The sequence below is a fragment of the Aphidius gifuensis genome, linkage group LG1, assembly GCF_014905175.1.
Source record: "Aphidius gifuensis isolate YNYX2018 linkage group LG1, ASM1490517v1, whole genome shotgun sequence".
NCBI classification, from domain to species: Eukaryota; Metazoa; Arthropoda; class Insecta; order Hymenoptera; family Braconidae; genus Aphidius; species Aphidius gifuensis.
The window spans coordinates 4,055,938-4,078,599 of NC_057788.1; the positions used below are offsets into that span (position 1 = coordinate 4,055,938).

The following is a 22,662-nucleotide window of genomic DNA, read 5'->3' on the forward strand; positions in this document are numbered from 1 at the left end:
TCAAACAATAGGTATATTATTGATTCTATGAATTTATTTTAATACTATTAAATTAGGAGTCATTACGAATAACATCCGGTATATGAATATTGAGAACTCCATATAAAATATCATGGTGTCGATGTGCCTGACTCGACACGCTCGATTGTTAATTTTTCGATAAGATGAAATTCGCTTGAGGCAAATGGATCGATGATATATAAACCGGAAGATCTTTATCAAAATTATCAAGCAAAATATTAGTGTCAATTTTCACAACGTTATTATCTATTTTATAATTTTATTTTTATATTTTAAATAATTTTTATTAAAATTTTATCAACACAAGATTGACAGGTAGGTAGGTAGGTAGGTCGGTTTTCTTTTCCTTTTTTTTTTTATATTTATTTTTTTTTCATAAAATGATTGACGTTCAAGTTAATGATAAAATATTTTTTATCTAGAAAAAAATTAATAATCAAGAAGATTATTATTTCCTGTCAAATATAAATTTTATATTAAAAAAAATGAATAATCATAATAGCATTTGGTAAGTATATTAAAGACAACGCCCCAATTAGAATAACGCACTGGCTCAACAGGTCATTTATTTATTTATATTTGCCCCTTGAGATACTCAAGAACAATGAGATAAAAATGTTGAAATTTTTTATTTATGATCAATCAGCTTAATTAATAACGCCAATGTATTTTTATGATTATTATTTTAATTATTAATCTTTTTTTCTTTATTTAATTTTAAAATACAAAGAATATAATAAAATGATATATAAAAATAACAAAAAAAAATTAAATAAATTACTCATTTATAAATGTGTATTGAAAAAGATAAACGAATTGCGAATCAAAGTACCGTGCGAAAATTAAAAAAAATCTGATTCAGAAGCCGAGAATGTCGATCGATATATATTTCTTAAAAGAAATCCTTGGGGCACAATGACGTAACCCGATATACAGACAGCCGTGTAAGCAAAAAAAATAAAAAAAAAAAAATATGCGAAGAGGGTGTAAATGCGATCGGTTCGATTCTTGGGATAGCTGGTGATATAGACATGCCATGTGATTGAAGATTTACTCCTCCGCAAAATTCCTCCAAAGAAACAAAAATAAATGAAATAAAATTCATCAAAAAATAAAAATAATATTTGAAATGTATATAAAATACGAAAATAAAAAAAAAAAAAAATCAACATAAAAAGAGTAATGGTTTTTTGTTAAATAAAAAAAACTATTGTGAAGTGACTTTTAGGGCTTGTTTTTGATTGTGCATAGACATAAAGTAATGTAATACCAGTGCACAATGGAGATGATTTTGGTTTAGTTGCCCTGAAGATATACTTGGTTTGCATCATCTCTCACACACACATACGTTTTGCAGCACTGGTATATAATGTTTTATGACCGCGATCAGCCGTAGAAGTATGAAGTGTCGATAGAGCGCGGCAGAAGCGAAGCGGTAAAGATCAAAGTGGGCCCGGGGCTGATGCCTCCACCAGTGTGGTGGTAGCCCGGGACAAACGGGCACCAAAGTTTTATACTCTGTCTTTTTCTTTCATCAGCATCAATTCTTCTTATTTCCTCTATACACATCCTTCAGTCTTTTGCTTCTTTCTACAATTTTTATTTGCCCTTTTTTTTTTTTTTTTTTTTTATCTTTCTCTCATTCGTCACTTCTTTTCTCTATATATATTTTTTTTAATTTTTTGTACATATATAAGTTTGGCACACTGGAGTAATCGGTTCGATCTCATCGGTATTTTCGGACAGATCAATGCTGTCAAGTGTCTGTCTGTCTGCGTGTCTGTGTATATATATTTTCTTTTGAAAATATCATCAAGATGAATGAAAGTTAAAAAAAAAAAAATTGACAATATAGCTGGTGCATGATTTTTGCGCCCCTATCAGTAGCGTTCCTGAACTAATAACTGCCAATTGTCGGCCCGTATCGCTGATCTTAGTAATTGGTGAAATAAATTGAAAAATTAGCAGGATGAGAAGAGAGAAAAACAAAAAAAGGGGGTTAAGTCTACATTGAATTTCTGACTCATACGTATATATGTGAAGTTGAATAAATAAAATAAAATAAAAAAGTAAAAATTGCATTCGTTCGGTGCCAATAATGGTTGGAATGTCGAACGGTCGGCATTTGAAGACGTGGCAATTTCTTTATTTTTATTTATTTATTTTTTTATTTTATTTCTTTGTATTCGGCAAATGTTTTCCCATGGATCAAATAATTAGTCTTTAGTCTCAAGGGCTTTTTCTCACAACACACACAAGTCATTTTGCCTTTATCAATGTTCAAAAAATATATAAAATTTTCAATTAAATTTTTTTTAAATAAGAAACATAATGAAGAAAATTTACAATATACCTATAGAAAAATATAATTTTTTTTTTAAATTGATGATTCAAAAATTAAATGATTATTTACCTTTAGTTGGGCAGAGTTTTTTTTTTTTTGATTTTGAAAGAACAAAGCAGTATCTTTAAAACATTGACACGAGTTGTAGGCCCAGATGAAACATGTATACAAGAGTTGAAAACACACAACGATGACACAGAGTCGCACGTGCTAGCCTCGAGTAGTCGAGCATAAATAATCCAAGACATGGACAAAGATGCCGCCCTTACAACCATTTGTTTAAATTAAAATTATTCTATGTGTCTGTGTATTTTGCACTGGCCATTTCATTATAATTGTCGTGGTGATACGTTTACCCAATAGGGCCTCTACACCCTGTATCCCTTAGTCCCTTCTAGCTGTTGTTTTGTTTATTATTTTTTAACAACAACAACACGCATAAACATATGCACAACTATCATGGTTCAGTCTACCTCTGCAATAAACAAATACTTGATGTTTAATAAGTTTCAGCTTCTACGAATCCCTTCATCAAATCTGATCATCTCTGTCTCTCTTTGCCTGATGTCACATGTCTAAAAGCAAATTTACAAATATAATTATATAGTATGACGTATATTTATTATTTGATTAAATTACACATAAATTATTCAGTATATGAATGACTGATTAATGTCAATTTAAATGACTTAATTATCAGGATTTTAATTAAGAACAAAGTCGAATTTGATTGGCAGGTGTTCGAGTCGTACTATTTCACATGCATTTTGAATTAAATACAAAAGATATCAAGATTCTCAAGAGAATGAAATTGGTGAGAAAACGTTCAATTATCAACGAAATTCGACAGTATCTTCTTCTTCTTATTTTTTATTTTTTTGTCTCTTTCTCTTTCTATTAGTTCACTGGAAATTCTCTCAAACGATCCTTCGAAAGTCGTTAAATTCTTAGGATCTATTTGAGGAACTCTGAAACTCCACTTTGACTCAAACACACTAAAAGCCAGCAATAAAATTGTTGAACAAAAAAATGTATATATATAAAAATAAAAAAAATATGAAAAAGATCGGTATCGACAAAAGGACAGGGTATCAATATATGTATAATTTTCAATATAATATGTATATGTATATTTCTTTGGTATTTCTGGCATGTCAATGATGAATAACAGCTATAAATATTTCAAGTTTGTGTTCTTTGGGTGTTTGTGCGTTGCCAGCTACAGCCTTGGGGGTAAATACATGAGCCACGATGAAAAAAAAATAAAATAAAATGAATATAAAAAAAAAAAGATAAAGACACTGGATGTGTGGGGAAACAAGAGAGACTTTTCATATGCACGAGAACCAATAAGATTCACAAAAAAATATTAAGTTGCATCGAAAAATTTAAAAGAAAAAACCAAGGTCACAGATCATCTTCGTTGGTTCGCATTTTTTGGCTGTTGTCGTTTTTATTTTTTATCTTATATTCATTTATATTATTATTTATTTATATTATTTTTTTTTTTTTTCGTGAATAATCTTTGGGACTTGGGTTTTGGATTTGGTTTCAAGACGCTGACTTATCGTACCGATAAAACCTAACACCCGCCAAAATCTCTCGACTTTATTGGGACGGGTTAAGGGATACCTTCTAATAAATTGGATTAGCGAGGTAGCTGTATGGCGTTTAGTTGCCGCAAGGACAACATCAACAGAAGTATATACCCAAACATACACATATTTAAAAATATATACACATATATATTTTTTCTTACACATGTATATTTAATTTTTATTTTTTTCTTGGGACACAAAATCATCAGATTTTAATTTGAACAACGAGTAACCGTGACACTAGTGTACGATCTTGTTCATGGTAATCTTGGATCTTGTCCACACGACGACAGAAATGTGCGATGAAGCTGAGAGCAACTTGCTGCTGGTGTCCTGTTGATGATAATGAAAAGACCACGAGCGATTAGTGTGATAATTGTTGGACTGTATTTATACGATGGTAGACTGCTTGTTGCCAGCTATCTAATGACCCAACTGTACAAGTATTTTTTTTGTTTTTTTTAAATTTTATTATTATTTTATACTATGTCACATATTACTTTGATGATTCCCACTGAAGCTATACTACTACTGCATACTTAACTGGTGTTTTATTTTTTTTTTATTCAAGATTCCTTAGCTCTCAAGTCCAGATGTCAAATTACACTGCTCATGCCCTTTGAACGTAATGCTCATTTATCTCGATTTATTTATTTTTTTTTTCATGGTCTTTTTGCGATCCATTGATAAGCTCAGATATATTTCCTATAAATATATTTTTAAAAATGTAATAAATATTGATTCAACAAGGATACGTTAAAAATACTTAACATCCGTTAAAAAAAAAAAAGATTAATAGTTAATATATTTTTTTATTTTTTTCTATTGAAACCAATAATCGATCGATAGATCAGTTTGGATTTTATCAAAACTTTTAGTAATTCTTAGCATGCGTGAAAAGACATGTATTATTTTTTTTTATTATTATTTTTTTCTAGCCAAGTCACCTTCAATCGAAGTTGACACGTTTTATTTTTTATGCATTTCGGTCCTTTGTCTCTGATTTTTCGGCGAGATATGAGACTCAAGGTGTAATGGATCGCAACACACGGGCAGTCTGCCAGCTTCGCACGACCTAAAAAAACAAGATGGTGAATTATAAAATCAGTGGACAGAAAAAGACAAAAAGACAAGTAAAAAAATAAAAAATAAATTGTAAAATTATAAGGAAGCAGAGCATAGAGAGAGTTGCTCGTCAACAAGTCACTATAATAATAAATACATGCCTCTTGAATTTTACACAAGTTTTTTTTTCAAAATATAAAAAACAAAAAATTAATATTATATCAAGTATTAAGACAGACGTGTCTTGTACAGACAGTTATCTATTAAATTCTAAGAAATATTCAAAATTCTAAAAGAAAAAACATTCGATTAAAATAAATGTGTGAATGGAAATAGATATATACGCAGTGAAAGGTTTTGGGAATGTAATTTTTCGGAAGTTTTATGGTCGTTTCGAATAAAATGTACGTGATACAAGGATAATAAAAAAATATAAAATAAAATAAATAAATATAAAAGAATATATAAAAATAAAATAACACGATCTTGTTCAATCTGATCTACCGATCGAGACATAACGAAAAAGTCTTCAAACAACTAAAATAAAAATCGGTTTCTTAATTCGTCTTCACTTCTGAATCTTGTTTTCCTTTTTTTTAAAAAATATTATTATTATTTTTATGTCGTTTTGACAATTTTAAAAACGTGTTCGAAATTTCGATTCGTCAAACGAGTAAACGAGTAAAACGATAAAAATGCCTGGTACCCTTATTTAACCTCGCGTCTTTCTATCGTTCTGATTAATCTACAGAATAAACACGTGTATACAATATACAAAACTTGTTCGTGGATCAAGATGCCAACAAATCGTCATAGCCACTATATATCTGTGCTTAATAAAAAACAAAAATAATCATATAAATGGTTTTTTTTTTATTTTAATAAATATATAAATTAATGAATAACGTTTTTTTAATAAATTGGCAATGGTGTTGGTTTTGAATTTTGTTTAAAAATATTTTTTTCTCAATACTAATTATCATTTTTATTACTTGAATGAAAACATTAATAAAAATTTCATGAGATTATTGTGTGTTGGATTATTTAAGACGTAAAATAAATGATAATTAATGAAAAGAAAAAAAAAAGTAAAAATGTGACTCACCAAAGCTCGATCACCAGCGTTTTTGTTTTAACAAAATTATTTATTCTACAGGCCTTTGCCATATCTCTCAAAGCATAACATGTTTATTTTTTTATTTTTTTATTTTTTTTGTATCTTTTCTTTTCCTTATTTTATTATTCCTGCATCCTTTTTTTACCTCTGGATATTATAAGAATACATATGTTTTTTTGATACCTGCAACCAGCTGATGCACGTATTATTATTTATTTTTGTCGTTGACAACTTATTTCCTCTTGAGTATATTTGAAAATTTTCTATAATATATTTATTGAGAATTTACCTTTTATTTTAATGATTATTATATATTTTTATTTTTTGGATTTTATGAGAGGACTAGGTTTAAGCATTAAAATGCTTCTGTATAAATTTGGACAAGGTGGAAAGAGCAGGTGAGAGAAGACGAGGCAATGTGGACTGAGAAAGACAAGCTAAAACCGCACTCTGGTATACCCATAACTAACCTTGGCCAACGAAATTCAATGAGCGCATACAAATTCTTCTAAAACAAAAAAAAAATATATAATTTATTTAAAAACAATAAATAGAAAATAACGTTATTCATATAATTTTTTTTCAATAGATTTTCTTTAAAAAAAAAATTCAATAAACAGTTCAATGAACTTGTAAACTTTTGTCTCTGCACAATGTCTATATTAAATGTTTATATTTTTAGGAAGGCTCTTTATTTACCATTAGAGGTCGACATCATTCAGACACATGATGGAGACAACTCAAGGACCAGTCTCAGTGTCCTCGACTATATACAATGAGTGCCTGACTCAAGTGCCAGTAGACTAGAATATTTATTTTTTTTTTTTCTTAAATGATACCACCAAATAGAAGCAAAACGTTTATTGGATTTTGATTGGAATTTCTAGGCACGATGTTTCTGACAAGAGTATAATAAAAAATAATAAAAAAAATTTAAAGTAATCATTGGATAAAACAACGACATCAAAACCAATCAGCCGCACTGACAGCGGATCTAGCCATGCATTATAATTATAGGTGATCCCTAATCTGCTGAATGAATACAAATTGAAAAATACTATATTGCAAAAAAAAAAATATAAAATATATAATAAGCAAAATAATAAAGTTAAGGAAAAAAAAAAATATAAATAACCAATAATATATTTTAATATGTGTAGAGAGGTAAAATAAGACAATCGCATAGACACACATATACACGATGAAAAAAAAAAAAAAAAAACAGGTAACAGTAGGTATTTATATTTATGTGAAACCACGCGAGGCAAACATACGAGTTATGATATTGTTCGGTTGAATTCTGAGAATCTACATGATCGGTAAGATGGATAAAATTTTCAGTATATTCAAGTGTTTAACTATCATCTTGACTTGTGTCCAGTGGTAAAATTAAATGAATAGTCTGTGAAAAAAATAAATAAATAAAATATATTAAATAAAGAGAAACGAATTTACTAAAAGAGACACTTTTATTGCTTAATTTTGAATGCGGTGATATAATGATTACTCTGACCACTTCATTAACCATTTAAATTTCACCAGAATTATTTTTGATATCTTGACGACATCTGCGGTTCCGGTGTGAAATCCAATTCAGTCATGATGATCTGATGATATTTGATAAAAGAGTTTATTTATTTTATTGCCATTTTTTTTCTCCATATTAATATATATTTCTTTTTTTTTTTTTGATTACAAGAATATCAAAAAGTTCAAGGTAGCAAAATGAAAGAGAAAAAAAAAATATACATACATTTTATATTTTATTTTATTTTATTATAATTTAAAATTCAAGTTGTTTGATTTACTTGAAAGTATATATATTTCATTGCTGATATTATAATGATCAATAAATTATATTAAAATATATTTTAAATTTTGATTTGCAGAATGACCGGATGAAGAATGAAAGATGAAGGAAATAAAATAGATAAAAAAAATAAATAAATCTGTGTGTATATATATTGTAGAGACATGTGTGTTCAATACGATTATTATTCTACAGGTGTACTTGCCTGGTGACTTATGTTAATGCCATAATTATATCATCCTAATCTACCTCGTCGGTGGATACGTGCCCTACGTTTTCTCATCCTATCAAATATCCATCTTGAAAAGTACTATGCGTGTCAGAATGCAGTGTTTTGTGTGTGTATATATATAAACACAACCCCTCTGTCCACTAAATCATCTCGTCAAGATTAATCTTTGTTTCAATGATTATTGTTCTTTTCTACAAAATAAAAATACTTTACCAATTGTTTAAATCCAAAAAAATATAATCATAACATTATTTTTTAATTTTTTTAAATTACCTATGTAGCTATAGCGTTTCTCACATTATAAAATTATTTTATCGTGGTGAGAACAAGCTGTTTACATTACAAAGAATCCAAAAAAAGAAAAAAATTAGATCTTGTGTTGAAAGTTCTCAAGGATGTCGTCTTGAAAAAAAAAAATAAAAAAATATAAATAAATCCAAGAACACCACCACCACCAGCACTTTGACTGAAAAAATAAAAAATATTAAATAAATCATAAACAAAGTTATTCATATATATTTAACTAAAAAAAAAGTACAAAAAAATATTATTCTTTTTATAAAAAAATATATAAAACATTTGTTCCTGGTCTATGTGTGATCATCAGAAAGTTTTGGTTATATTCTATACTCTTTCGTGTTATATAAGAAAATTTATCGCGTCTATGGTTATTATTCAGCGTGACTTTTCTACATGCTGCCTGCAATGTTATGTTAAATATAGGTTAAAGGCTTTTCTTCTTTGCTATGGTGTATAGTTTTTTTGATGCAATGACACCTTTGCAAGAGATCAGACAAAGTAGAAAAAGGAAAATAATAAAAAAACATTGTAAAAGAAGGGCGCTACGCCAGAGGGTTATATTATAAATGTCCAGATCGTCCAGGTATTGAATAAAGGCCACACGAAATCTCCGTTATTCTTTGTTTAACTGGCTATAAATCCCAGAATAATAATATGAAAAGATTGTAAAACATGTTCACTCGTTGACAAAAAACTTTGGTCGAAAGAAAAAAAAAAAATATAATAATCATGATAATGATATTACTACTACCAAGCGAGGTTATTAACTTGGATTTTTTTTTATTTTTTCTTTTTGAAAATATATATTCGAGTGATGGTCGACAATTGATCATTAATAAAAAAAAAAAAAAATATGAAGAGTGAGTCATTGAGAAGAGACGTGCGGTTAATGCGGGTTGTCTATGAATAATATTGAAAATTCGATATTATTTGATACATCATAAATGATATTGATAAATTTAATAGCTTAATAAATATATATCAATTTTGATTATTAAAAATCATAAATTGATTTTATTCACAAACATACGGGTTATTTAATATATTTTTCTATTAACAAAGCTGTAACGCCCTGATGACATCAATAAAATTTAATATTTTATTTTTCATTTGTATATATGTAATCTATATACCCTCGTATTTTTAAATTTAAAAATACACATTATAATAATTTTTTTAAATTATTATTTATCTGTATTTCATAATCTAAAAGTAAAAAATTGTCAATTGAATATAATAAAGTCTTACTTTGAATTAAATATAAATATATATAAAGATGTTTGTATTTTGATGGTAGATTGTGTTAAACTTGTTGAAAATTGATTTAAAAATTGTTTTTCGTTGATTTAATATTGATTGTTAGACCTCCTGATGATTTTTAAATGATAAATGGATGTACTGTCGATACAACAAAAAGCAAAATAATTATCAGAAGCAATAGATGCAACATCACCTTCAAAAATGACTGACATCTCCATAAATTGAGATTGCGGTAGATGAACCTGTCTATCATTCAAATTGTCTGTCAGTCATATTGCAGGATGTCACCGATTTATTATTTTACGAGTATAAAATTTGTGAGTGTATTTCTTGGGTGCGGCTCACAATAAAGTGATGCCTCTTCTTATTTTATTATGTATTATGTACATATATTCATTGGTCTTGAGTTGGTGTATATATACATATATATATATCGAATTGAACCCCGGACCCGTTACGCCCATCAGTCCCAGCAGGTCTAAATCGATAGTTTATTGGATCCCATTAAATTTTCATGGCCATCCGATTCGTTCCAATGGTCTCGTATACCAATCCCAAATCGAACACATTCCAAAATTTCAATCGCGACCTTGTTCTAATTCAAAAATAAAAGAACAAAAAAAATATATAATTTAATTTTAATTTATTTAATCAATGGAAGGAAAAAAAAAAAAAAAAAAAGATACAAAAATTTATATTTTCAAGAAGAAGAGAGATATGAAAAAAATAAAAATTCTTTTCAGTATGTTCATCATGTAATTTATGCAAGAGAAAATGCTTGAAAAATTTATACCCTTTTAAATAAAAAAAAAAAATATATATCCCTGTAGAGAAAGAGATTGTGACAAAAGCCCTCTCGATTTCTCTTTTCCAATTTTTATTTTTTATTTCTTTTATTTCATCGTTGATCGAAAGGTTAAAGTAGGATTCAATCCTCAACAACAACTGTCAGGGATCTTTGCGGTAAAATCCTCTTGGGTAAAAGAGCTGGGTAACCCCTAATTAGAAAACAATGAAAAAAAAAAAGGAGAGCAATTAGGAAAAATGTATGGATATTTAAAGAGGGATGACATCCACTTCTGTGTTCGACATTTACATTTTTTTACAATAGAACAAACAAAGAATTTTTGACCTGATGTTGCGTCGATGCTTATTTTTTTTTATAGTAAAAATGGCAAACAGGTATAGCATACAACCAGTTATAAAAACATATAGCACCAATATATGTTTATATGTGTATATAGATATTGGAACAAACAAAGGTATATAGCTGCATAATAAATACGCGTTCTTTTGAAATTGCGAAGGAAAGGAGAAACATAAAAGGGAATTTCAGGTAGATGACTTTCGCTTGAAAAGAAAAATTACTGGACATATATCACACTCACGACGGGAGTTCTGGGTTCCCAAGTCATTTGGTCGAGTGATATTTATCGGGATTCGATCGCGGAATCAAAAAAATAATACGATGTGGTCTTGATTATTTTGGCATATCAAATAATTCACTTGTTGGATATTATATGTTGTCTTTTTTTTTTCCATAAATTTATTACTGCAAGTTAATTTGTAAATTAATAATTAGTAATATCAATATAGTTTATTATATTAATTATAAAAATAAATTTCGTCGAACGATTGTAAAATATTGTTGTAATTGAAAATACGATATAGATGGAGTTAAGTAGTGTGAGGTAATTCATTGGTAGATCTAGATGTATGAAAATAAAATCTTATGATTATATTATAAATTATATTATTAAGGATAATGCATGGCACACAAGATTTGAGTTGTTGTTTAAGCATGCCAGAGGCATTTCGAGGTGTTCAAATACCGGTTTTTCATATTATTAATATACTTCGATCGTCTTGTCTAATGCTCTTTAATTCATTACGATCCTAAATATATAAAAAAAATAAAAATAAAAACAACAACAACAGCAACCAGTGATATTCACAATCCAAAATAAATGTCAAATGACTATAACTTTCAATCGATAAATCATGCTAATCTGTGTATTTCCATTAAACATTTATTTTGAATAATTTACTTGATATCAAATTGATACACACATGAAAACAAAGATTGATAAATGAAAAAGAAATAAATATAAAAAACATTTAAATTCGAAAGAATGAAAAAGATGACAAAAGAAGATTTGATGAATGAATGGCCAAATGAAAGAATATAAAAAATATTTTTTAAATTATTTTTTATTGGCTGGTTGTACACGTGAGTAAGTAAAGCGACAGTGAGAAATATATATGATATGAAGAAAAAAGGATTCAAAAGAAAAGACAAGTCCCAAAAAAAAAAAAATAAAAATATATATCTCGACTGGTCCATTGTGTATGTGTATTGTATATTTATTTATTTGAATTGAAATTTTTAGGCCTGACCTGGTGCGACATAAAAATTAGTTAAAACGAGACAACGTGGGTCGATCTATCTCACCCTGTGTGTACCATTCAAATTCAAAAGCAGATAGATTTATAAGGAGTAAAGTTTGAATTTATAAGGACACGGTGTTTAATTTATTGACGTTGATATAACACGCGATATTATTTTTTAAGCATAGTTTTATCGATAATAATACAAAAATAGATAATAATATAATTTACAGTCATATAAAATGATATAATAAAAAGATGAAATTATATTGATGAACATATAATTTGAAGCCCATTTAATTTAAAATTAAAACAGAAAAAAAAGCTCATGAACTTATTTAAACTATCCATTATAAATATATTTGATAAAGATTTAATGATGACATCAAAGGAAGCAATGAGGTTTTGAATAGCTAAACTTTGACTCTCGTTGGTGTTGGTGATGGTAAATTTTCCATGAATCACGATGCATCAACCTCTTAAACGAGATATAAAGCTTCCTCCTTCTCTTTATATATTTCTCACTGTTGTAATACAAGCATCAAGAGAATGCCAACACAAGAAGCAATTATTAATTCTTGGCCAATCGATAAACACAAAGAGAGTAAGGCATTTGCACCCTTTATTCCCACACCATATTGTACACTTGAATTTTCTCATTCTTCTTCTTCTTGTTCTTGCTTCTATCACCAAAGTATTCTATTGATATAATACCAATGTATCTTAACGTAAGCTGGTGTACTTGTAATTATTACCTTCAAAATGAAGAAGAAGAAGAAGCCCAACGAAAGTTGGTTGGATAAAAAAGCAAAAGGGATTTTCGAAGAATGAAGTAACCCTCAAAGAACAATAGCACCCTCTAATTATGAATCGACTTATTGGAAAAGAGTCATCAGCACACGGTAAATTTATGAAACTCGTCGATTTACTTCAAGTCTTTTAACTGAAGCCTTTCTATTTTTTTTTTTTCTCTACTTTAATCTTTAAAAGATTATAAATTAACTTTTGACATAATTAATATTTCAATATTAAAAATTAAAAATTATTGAACTTGTTTGTGAATTATTCATTGATATTTTCGAGTTGATAAATTACAGTCAAGTTAAAATACAGCTTGTGTCATTGATCACATGTGTCTTTAAATTTTTAAACAACATCCAAACGCAGATAGTTGAACAATTAATATTAAGAACAAGAGAAGAGTATAAAGCATCTTTAATGCACAACCGAGTAAGTTTATAAGGTATACATATATATAAAGGACAAATCAACATCATATACAGAGTACCAAGTCCGCAAAACGCCTACACTTATGTGGAATAAATACCTATATCTGATTTCGTGGGTGTTAACTCCGCCCTGTAGTATGATGTTGAGCACCGTGATTAATTGTAATTAGTTTATGCACACATACAGATATATAGTGTTTTAGTTTATATAGTTTACAAACCGGATGTTATAGACGAGTTTCTGCACGTTTATAATATATATAAATATATTGAGACGATGATCCTTTCCGGTGGTCCATTCATTTGTGCGTTGATGCTCATGATTCATCATTGTGTCATTTAAAAACTATTGCCTGATTCTCCAATTGCATATACTGAAAGAAAAAAATAAATATATTTAATTATAAATATCAATAATATAAATTTTTTTATATGTTTTATTAATAAAGTAAAAGTGATGCGTATATATAGAAAAAAATAAAAACTGTAAAATAGATTGATATAAAGTATGCGGGTCAATTTATAGTCACTTTGAAAATATACATAAATACACATTAATACCTCTCTTCCTCTTTCTTTTAATTCTCATACTGGTTTATTTTCTTGATGTTGGAGACAGAAACTTTGGCTCAGTGCCATCCAAGATATTCACTCTTTTCTAGCCCGTATCGTTACTCTTACTTTTTTGCCAAAATTCACGACAAAAACAAACAAAATTATGACGAAAAATAAAAATAATAGTTAAACGTTCCGGATAATAAAACTAGATATATATTTTTTTGATTTTTTCATGCTTTGATAAATATAAATATCGATTTTTTAATTGAATTTTCTTTTACCAAGTTTACCAAGTCGGTGTGTAGAAATCATGATTTTTTTTTTGTTATTATAAACAACTGTATATTTGATGATGATGATGATAATAATAATGAAGAGATGATGAAAAATAAGTAGCATTATAATTTTGATTTATATAATAAAATAAAGAATAGAGAAGCCGCGCATCAATTGAAGAAATTCGTTCCACAACAACACGATTGATCTTTCGTCTTCGATGATCGATAATAAACCTTGCAAGGGGCCAATCACCTCGCTGTCTTGTTCAATCGCACATCAACTGCTTGTGTTGTATCATTAAATTAGTCTTGGTCAATCAAAACTACCATTAATAAATTACATCTGTGTTTTTATTCGTGTGTATGTGTGTGCAGAATTTAAAATAAAAATTTTATGTATTGAATCACAAATCGATTTTTTAAGTACAAATAAATAATTCATGAGTCAATGAAAAATTGATGACAATTAAGTTGCAGTATGATTTTTCAGTTCGTATATATAGAATATTTAAAATAAGACAGTTATAATGAGTGACATCGAAAAATATGAGAAATATTGCCAGCGGGAATAATTTACTTTTACATTCTGCAAATGTAATTACAACTAATTAACGATCTCATGAAGTAACATATCGTAAATTGTATAAGACCTTCGTATATACTGACGATTGAGCCAAGAAATTCCACACTTATTTCGATTGTCATATATAAGAAATCAAGATCGGTGCTGCTTGTGGCATGTAGATAAATAAATATTTCAGATGACCAGAAGCAATAACAACAACAGCTGGATACTAAAGAAAAAAAAAATTAATATTTCATAAAATATTCATCAATCATATTCCAATAGTCGATGGCATATCATAACAAACGTGTTTAAAAAAATTATTAAACGTCGAAAAAAATATATTATAATATCAATCGAAGGAGAAAAAAAAATATTTATCAAGACAGGTTTTATCTGAATGATTTTTAACTATTTAAAAATATATTGACTCACTTGTGTGTGGTCAATATTTCACATAAAATATATATAAAATTAAAAAAAAAATATTATACCTTTTTATTTGTGGCTAGTATAAGAAACGATAACTTGACTGCGTCACAATGCAGCAAAAGAATAAAACATTTGAAGATGGAGTATACAAACTGCGCTGAGAGTATAACGTAATGGACGTCATTAGCTTGTGTAGATTATAGGGCGGCAAGCAGTAACGATCACTTCTTGATAGAGGGGGCAAACACAGTGTGTACAAAGTCAAGCAACCAGTCGACTGAATCAAACAAAATTTAATTCTTCATCTCATCTAGGTAGCTAGACATCAATTTTCCATTGTCAATAAATTTATTTCTCAACTTTCTCAAGACTCTTTTTAAATCTGTAAAATTTAAATAATTAATTATTAAATTTCATAAATTATAATACATAAATTATAAAACCAGTAATTGCAATGAAAAAATTAATTGTCAATTTTTTAAATAATGATTGTAATTTTGATTTTGATTAAAGGCTTTTATGTTGTTTCAATTTTTTTGGAATTGGTAAAATTGCTCGAGGGATATATAGCAGCAAAAAAAAAAAAGCAAGAGAGAGAGAAAGATGTGTAAAGAGACATAAAGATTCTCAGGCTATTTAAAAATCGTAAAAGCCAAAAGCTGGAGAATACAGTCATGCACACATACGTCAACTTACATATAGGTTTAGATATATACAAGACACATTTGTACACGAAGAATGTAGTGGTTGAAGAGAGGGGTGCATTTAAAGTAATGGCGTTTCACTGGAGATGCTATAAATTTATCTGCCATAACTTGTTATACGTAGCTCATCTTGTGTATTTATACATGCTTTTGTGGCCACACACAGGGTGCATCCCTTTTCGTCCTGATGTATTTTTTTTTATATTTTTTGTTTACTTGTTGTTGTTGTTTTTTTTTTCTTCTTCTTGTAATGTTAATTTTTCACTAAAATTAATAAAATATATATATACAAGTTAATTATGGTTAACATCAATATGGCCTATACTAATGAAACTCTTGAAAAATTCAAAAGGTTTTTCATTGAAGTCGTTAAATTTGTAACAATCAGAGTATTATACTTTTATTCTTCAATAAAATATATTACGATCTTTTTCTTCATAGATTGTAGGGTTTGAATTTTCATATATATATTTTCTTTGTCTCAATTTGATGCGATGCATTTGTTATGGTTGTGCCATTATTTTACAAATATTATGTGCGATAATAATATACAGCAATAATTTCACGCAAATAATTCGAGTTATGTGATGTTTTTTTTATTTTTCTATTTTATATATTTTTCTCTAGATAATATAAATGATTATATTTTATTTTTTTGTTTTCAGATTGACGTTTGATCTGGAAGAGATCTTGAAGAGCTTAACTTTATAGCAATGTGTGTTGAAAATAGAGAGAAAAAAAAGGAGGGTTGTTGATATCAGTATCGCAACGAGTAGGTTGCCAGGCAGACATAAACCGTTTATCCTATATTATAATTAGTTAAATTCTTCGGGACGTGAAGGTGTCTTTACACGTCACTCAGCCCACTTTGCTTGCAGGCTCATCCTCTCCTTCATTTTCAGTATGCAATTCTCAGTATTTTGCCACTATCTCATCACTCTACTACCAATACTATCATCAACACAAACCAACACGAGGCAATACTGAAAAGCTGGTAACAGCCCAGCCGTTTCTACTTAACTCCTTCGTTGGTTCAAGCTATAAGATATTATATTAAACTATCTGCAAAATTAGTAGAGTTTTGTTTTAAAGTTTTCAACGTCGACAGATCAAGTATTGCCTTATATATTTCTCAACCTTTTGGCCCGGATGTACGCTTTTGAAAATCTGTAACAACGAAAAATGAATGACTTGATATTTTCAAAGTTATATTTTAGTCAACTATTTCAATTATATTTTACTTTAAATTTTCTTGTAATTGAATTATTATTAATATTAATAGTTTTTTTATTTTTTTTATTGAATAAAATTTTTGGAATTTAAAATTAATATTGGTTTTTTTTTTTTGGGATAAACAAGTATAGACAATACTTTTACAACATTATTTGGTTTTCATAATTGCATTTGACACATTAGCCTGATTTTACTTGACTCGTTAGATTTCTTGGGAATATCTTGAGGCTAAAAGTAAGATGGTAAAATTTCAAATGCACATGTCCCTAAAGGGCATATTACGACATTTTCTTATACTTTGGTATACCCTGTTATATACAAGAGATACGATAAAGACACTATCATTATGTCATGAAAATTTCTTAAATCTTTAAAGAAGAATTTAGCAGTGTATGTAATAATTTTACATCAACTTGGGGCCATTTTGCATATCATTTTCATCTACTCTACTTAATTTTATATATTAAAATTAAATATTGAATTTTATGAATTGTTATTCATGCACTAAAACTTTTTAAAAGATTATAAAAAAAAAATTAATATATAATTAAAAATGTCTGTGCGATATGAACAAAAAAAAAAAAAAAATATACTTTTATTTCGACAGGGTTTAATTTTATTTAAAATGGGATGATCTGTAAAAGAGGCTGGTCTCTTTGGTTGGCAGCAATCGTGAATATATATTTATATTTTTTGGCTGAAAAATATGGCTGCATCGATATTGACAAGGGTGCAGAGCGTTCAACTGACATACGTCTTGAATAGTTTAAATAGAGAAGGCAATCAGCAGGAGGTAACTTTAAAAAAAATTATAAAAGATGCTAATCTTAGTGAAAGTTTTGGAAAAGTCTTCACTGTGGTTGATCGATTTTAATTTATACAATTTCTTGCATCACTGAATTATATAGTTTTATGCTAAATCACTTAAATTTCTGAATCATCATCAATATTATATATTATACTCATACAAAATGAAAATTTATTTATCTATATTTACACGCAACATTTGTAAAAATTAAAAATATATATATATTTCAAAAGAAAAATAATAAATAACATAAATTCATCAGGTATATCGATATATATCCTTTTTCCTCTTGTTTATCAAAGTCAAGATGATACATAATGACACGGGAAAATATAAAAAAATACAACAAAAAAAGAAAGGACAAGATGTGAGAAGAATGAAAGAAAGGCTAAAGATGATTCCAATGCTTTCCCCTCAATTTTTATATTCATTTGTGAGGGAGGATATTTTTAAGGGGGACAATAGTACCAGTTTAAGAAAAAAAAAAAAAACTACGAGTGGGGAAAATTTATGAAAGTAATCTTTCCCTGTACCCTGGCACTCTCTTGATCGTCGTGGGAAGCAGATTTCGATTTTTATTGTCATATATATATTATTTTTTTATTCATATATTTTTGTATTTGTATGATGTATGTATATATAATATGTGATCTACCTTTGATCGTAAAAATCAAAAATATTTCAAGCGATAAAAATACGATGCAACAAAATAATATGTATACAAATAATAACAAAAAAATATAAAAAAAAAAAACAAGCTTGTCACCTGTCTGCATATATGCTCAACAGGTAACTCCCTATTGTCGGCGATTTCAATTCACCCCCTAACCCCAAGTGTTCAACTGTACACGCTCGTGCGTATATACACACAGATACACTTGGGGGCTAGGGATCAAAGTACGAAAGAGAGCAAGAGCAAGACCAGCAGCAAGAGCAAAAGAGAAAAAAAAAAAATATAGTTTATAGAGTAACCACAGCAAAGGGGATGAGAATGAAAAGAGAGGGTGGTGTATAAAATCATTATACATCGATTTAATAAAAAAAAAAAATATAGAAAAAAAATCAAAATCAAAGAATAAAAAAATAAAATAATCAGCCAATCAAGATGAACCAATAAATTCTCATCAAAAAACATTGGTAATAATAATGTAATAAAATTTAATCAATTTTTTAATTCTATTTCGCAGAAATTTTTTGAGTCGATCATTGGACCAGTGGTTCTTCTGAAATCGAATGTGTTTGTCTGGCAGGTATTCCAATGAGATAAATATATAAAAATATAAATAAATAAAACAAAAAAAAAAAATCATCAAGATGAAGATGATGATGATGATAATAATAATAAAAAGGTTATAGAAGAAAAAAATAAAAATAAACTTGAGGCCCCTTTCTTTGTCCCGACAGTTTTGTTTCTCATGTTGAAAAAGAAAGAGGCAACTAGTGGCTGCGTTTTAGACGTCAGGGCGTAGCCCGCAGGCCCAATCATTACCGACATTGTCCGTTAATGGATATTTATGAATGCACCAATCAACGTTTAACCACTACCGGGCTTCAATGCAATCAAAATCGATTATTATAAATATATCCAAGTGCAACAACCTTTAAACTTTTTTGCGAATATATTATCTTTTGTCAATGAATTGATTTGACGTAGGTATTTTTTTTTTTGTCGTTTATTTTATTTTATTTTTGTTAAATATAAAAAATAAACATTTGATATGAAATGGTAGATGTGACTTGTGGGGGCACAGTCAACACTCAAGTATCTTTGAAGTGTAGATGAGCTGGGATCAATGAACGTGAATGTTTCATTTCTACAAGAGACCAATCATTTATTTGAGTGTTGAAGGCAAAGCATCAAGGTGATGCTTCTTTTTTCAATGCCAATGGAAAATATTATAATATAAGATATTCTCTTTTCAGTTATAGTCATTATGATGATGATGAGTTAACACAGACAAGTTAAATTTTATCGATGCATTTATGTTCAATGTTCCATTCAAACGACTCTAATACTCTCAAAATTCAATGGTCATTCTTCAATGATGACAATTGTTTGCTTTCATAGTTTAATTTATAATTCAACATTCATATATTTCAGTATTTAATTAATTGATTTATTTTTTTCTTTTCTTTTTCATCTACTCCACTCTAATTTTTTTTAAAATCTTTTTTATTTTTTATATTTTTTTTTTGTTATAATTAATATCTAAAAATTTGTAAATTGTATACCAATTCTTTGAAGTAATTTTTTAAAACGTCAATGTCCAGCAATATTGATCAAAAAAAAAAAAAAGGTATATATATATATTTTGGTTTTGATCTTACCGCACAAAAACACGTTCAAACCTTATCCGTAAAATTCCATATATACAAAGTATATTGTTATATTATTTTATTTTTATTATTTTGAGACATTGAGAGTGCGTTGAAATACAGAAAAAAAAAAAAAAAATAATAAATATATTGAAGACTGTTCAACACCAGCAATTCTTTAGTGATCCCAAGGGAGAAAAGAAAAGAAAACAAAGCAAAGTAAAAAAGAAATAATAATTTAATGAGTGAACAGTTTGCCCTGATGATGTAATACCAACATTTTAAATACAATAAAAATAAATAAAAATATGTAATATACTTTTTTCAGTATATATTTGACGAATGCCGGTGTTTGGTGTAAAGCTGTAATAGCGTACCGGAATATAATACAGCGTGACTTGGTCGCGCGAATCACCACAGCATGCTGGTGCATTGTATGTTTATGATGCCGATTGTATATAGACAAAGAAAAAAAAAAATATCATATTAAGTGTGCGTGTGTGTGTGTGAGGGTAAAAAAAAAAAATATAAATAAATAAATAAACAAAAAGGGCTAAACCAAACTGGTAACACACGTGTCTGTATGTATCGACAGGCACACATTATGGCCTTCAGGCGTTATTCGGTGTGGTCGTCGAAATGGAGGAGGCCCTGAAACGCCAATGCCAATGCAGATCAATTCGTAACCGTGAAGCAAATGAGTGGTAATTTGAGGCAATATTAAAGAATAAATAAAAATCGTATGCCCATAAAGTTATTTTGCCGACAATATACTTCATATATATATGATTTTTTTTTTGTTCGACAATCCATGCAATATCCAACAAAACATAAAAGATAAATAATTAAATTTTAATATTATTATTTTTCGCTTTTTTTAATATATATTTGATTTTATTATTTTTTTGGGAAATTTATTTTTATTAGTTTTGATATTAAAGCAATTGCTCGAGGCTCAGTGATTTTATCATTTGGAAATTTTTAATATTTTTTTGTTGGTCACTGTGTCATTTTAAAAATAATTTCAGTCAACTGATTTGATATATATTTTACCAAATTAAATACTCGTTATAATTACACGTTAAATATACAAATTAAACTTTAATGGATTTTTTTTTTGTAATTTTATTAATCACTTTTAATGTATCGATTTTTTGTTATTTACTTTAATTATTTTTGACTTTTATGACTTGTCAGAAGATTGACGATGTAACTGGATAAAAAAAAAAAAAACAACGGTAGCTGAATGGTATTTCATTTATATAGCGATTTAGCCAATGATCGAGATACATCTCTTGTTGAATCTGATGGAAAGTTTTTTATTCTTTGACCAATCGAAAATATTGTGGTTTTTTGAACATCATCAGGATGATGCACGATGCAAGAATAGTGCGCTTGTCCATTCTGAGATTACTAATGATCAAACGGGTGTGAGCTGCTGCTGCTGTTTGTGGTTGAATACATTTACAGACAAGCCAGTTTTTGAATTAAAATCGTCAGTGAGAAGAAAGTTTGTTCTTTTTTTTTTTTTCTGATATTCTATGATTAATGATGAATTCACACTTGGAATGCACACATTGGATAATTAAGGAGAATATATATTATGGCCACTGTTGTACTTTTCAAAGGTTTTTATAAATCCATCAGATGCGATGTAAAATTAATTCTCTTGATCTATTTTTATTTCTAAAAAATTTAGTTCTTTGGCAAGTGGATTATTTTGCACAGCGTTTGAAAAGAATTTTTCTTTCCGTTTAATTGTTGTTGTTTTTTTAAATAACGAGCACATTGGCGCGCTACGCGCGCCTGTATCTATATCTTCTATAAGGTTCATTGTTCATTGATTTTATAAACACAAGTATTATCATAAAAAAAAAAGAATGAATAAATTGACAAAAAATTTTTTTAATTTATTTATTTACACATAAATCACACATAATTCACACGTAATTTTGAGTCTAATAACATCAAGATTGAATGTTTACTGAAAAAGTTGTGCTACCTTAATATGTCAATTTTAAAAAAAAATATAAAAAATATTTAAAAAAATTTTGTTTTTGAATTAATTCTTCACACATAAAAAACACATAATTCGCACAAAATTTCAAGCCCAATTGCATCGAGATACGATGATTATTGAGAAAGTTGTGCTAGCTTAATATTTGAATTTTTTAAAAAAATATAAAAAATATTTTAAAAAATTTTCTTTCAAATTTATTTCTTCACACATAAAAAACACATAATTTGCACAAAATTTTAAGCCCAATTGCATCAAGATCCGATGATTATTGAGAAAGTTGTGCTAGCTTAATATTTGAATTTAAAAAAAAAATGTAAAAAATAAAAAAAAAATTTTCTTTCAAATTTATTTTTTCACACATAAAAAACACATAATTCGCACAAA

General features: G+C 28.0%; 1 long non-coding RNA gene across 1 annotated transcript in view; it reads left to right on the forward strand.

The window, feature by feature from the left end:
• LOC122861045 overlaps positions 1 to 17,112 on the forward strand; it is a 124,190-nt gene extending 107,078 nt beyond the window's left edge. Inside the window, exon 8 of the long non-coding RNA XR_006374460.1 lies at positions 16,567 to 17,112. This is a non-coding gene — a long non-coding RNA (uncharacterized LOC122861045). The remainder of the gene's footprint in view (positions 1 to 16,566) is intronic.
• Positions 17,113 to 22,662: the final 5,550 nt, after the last annotated feature.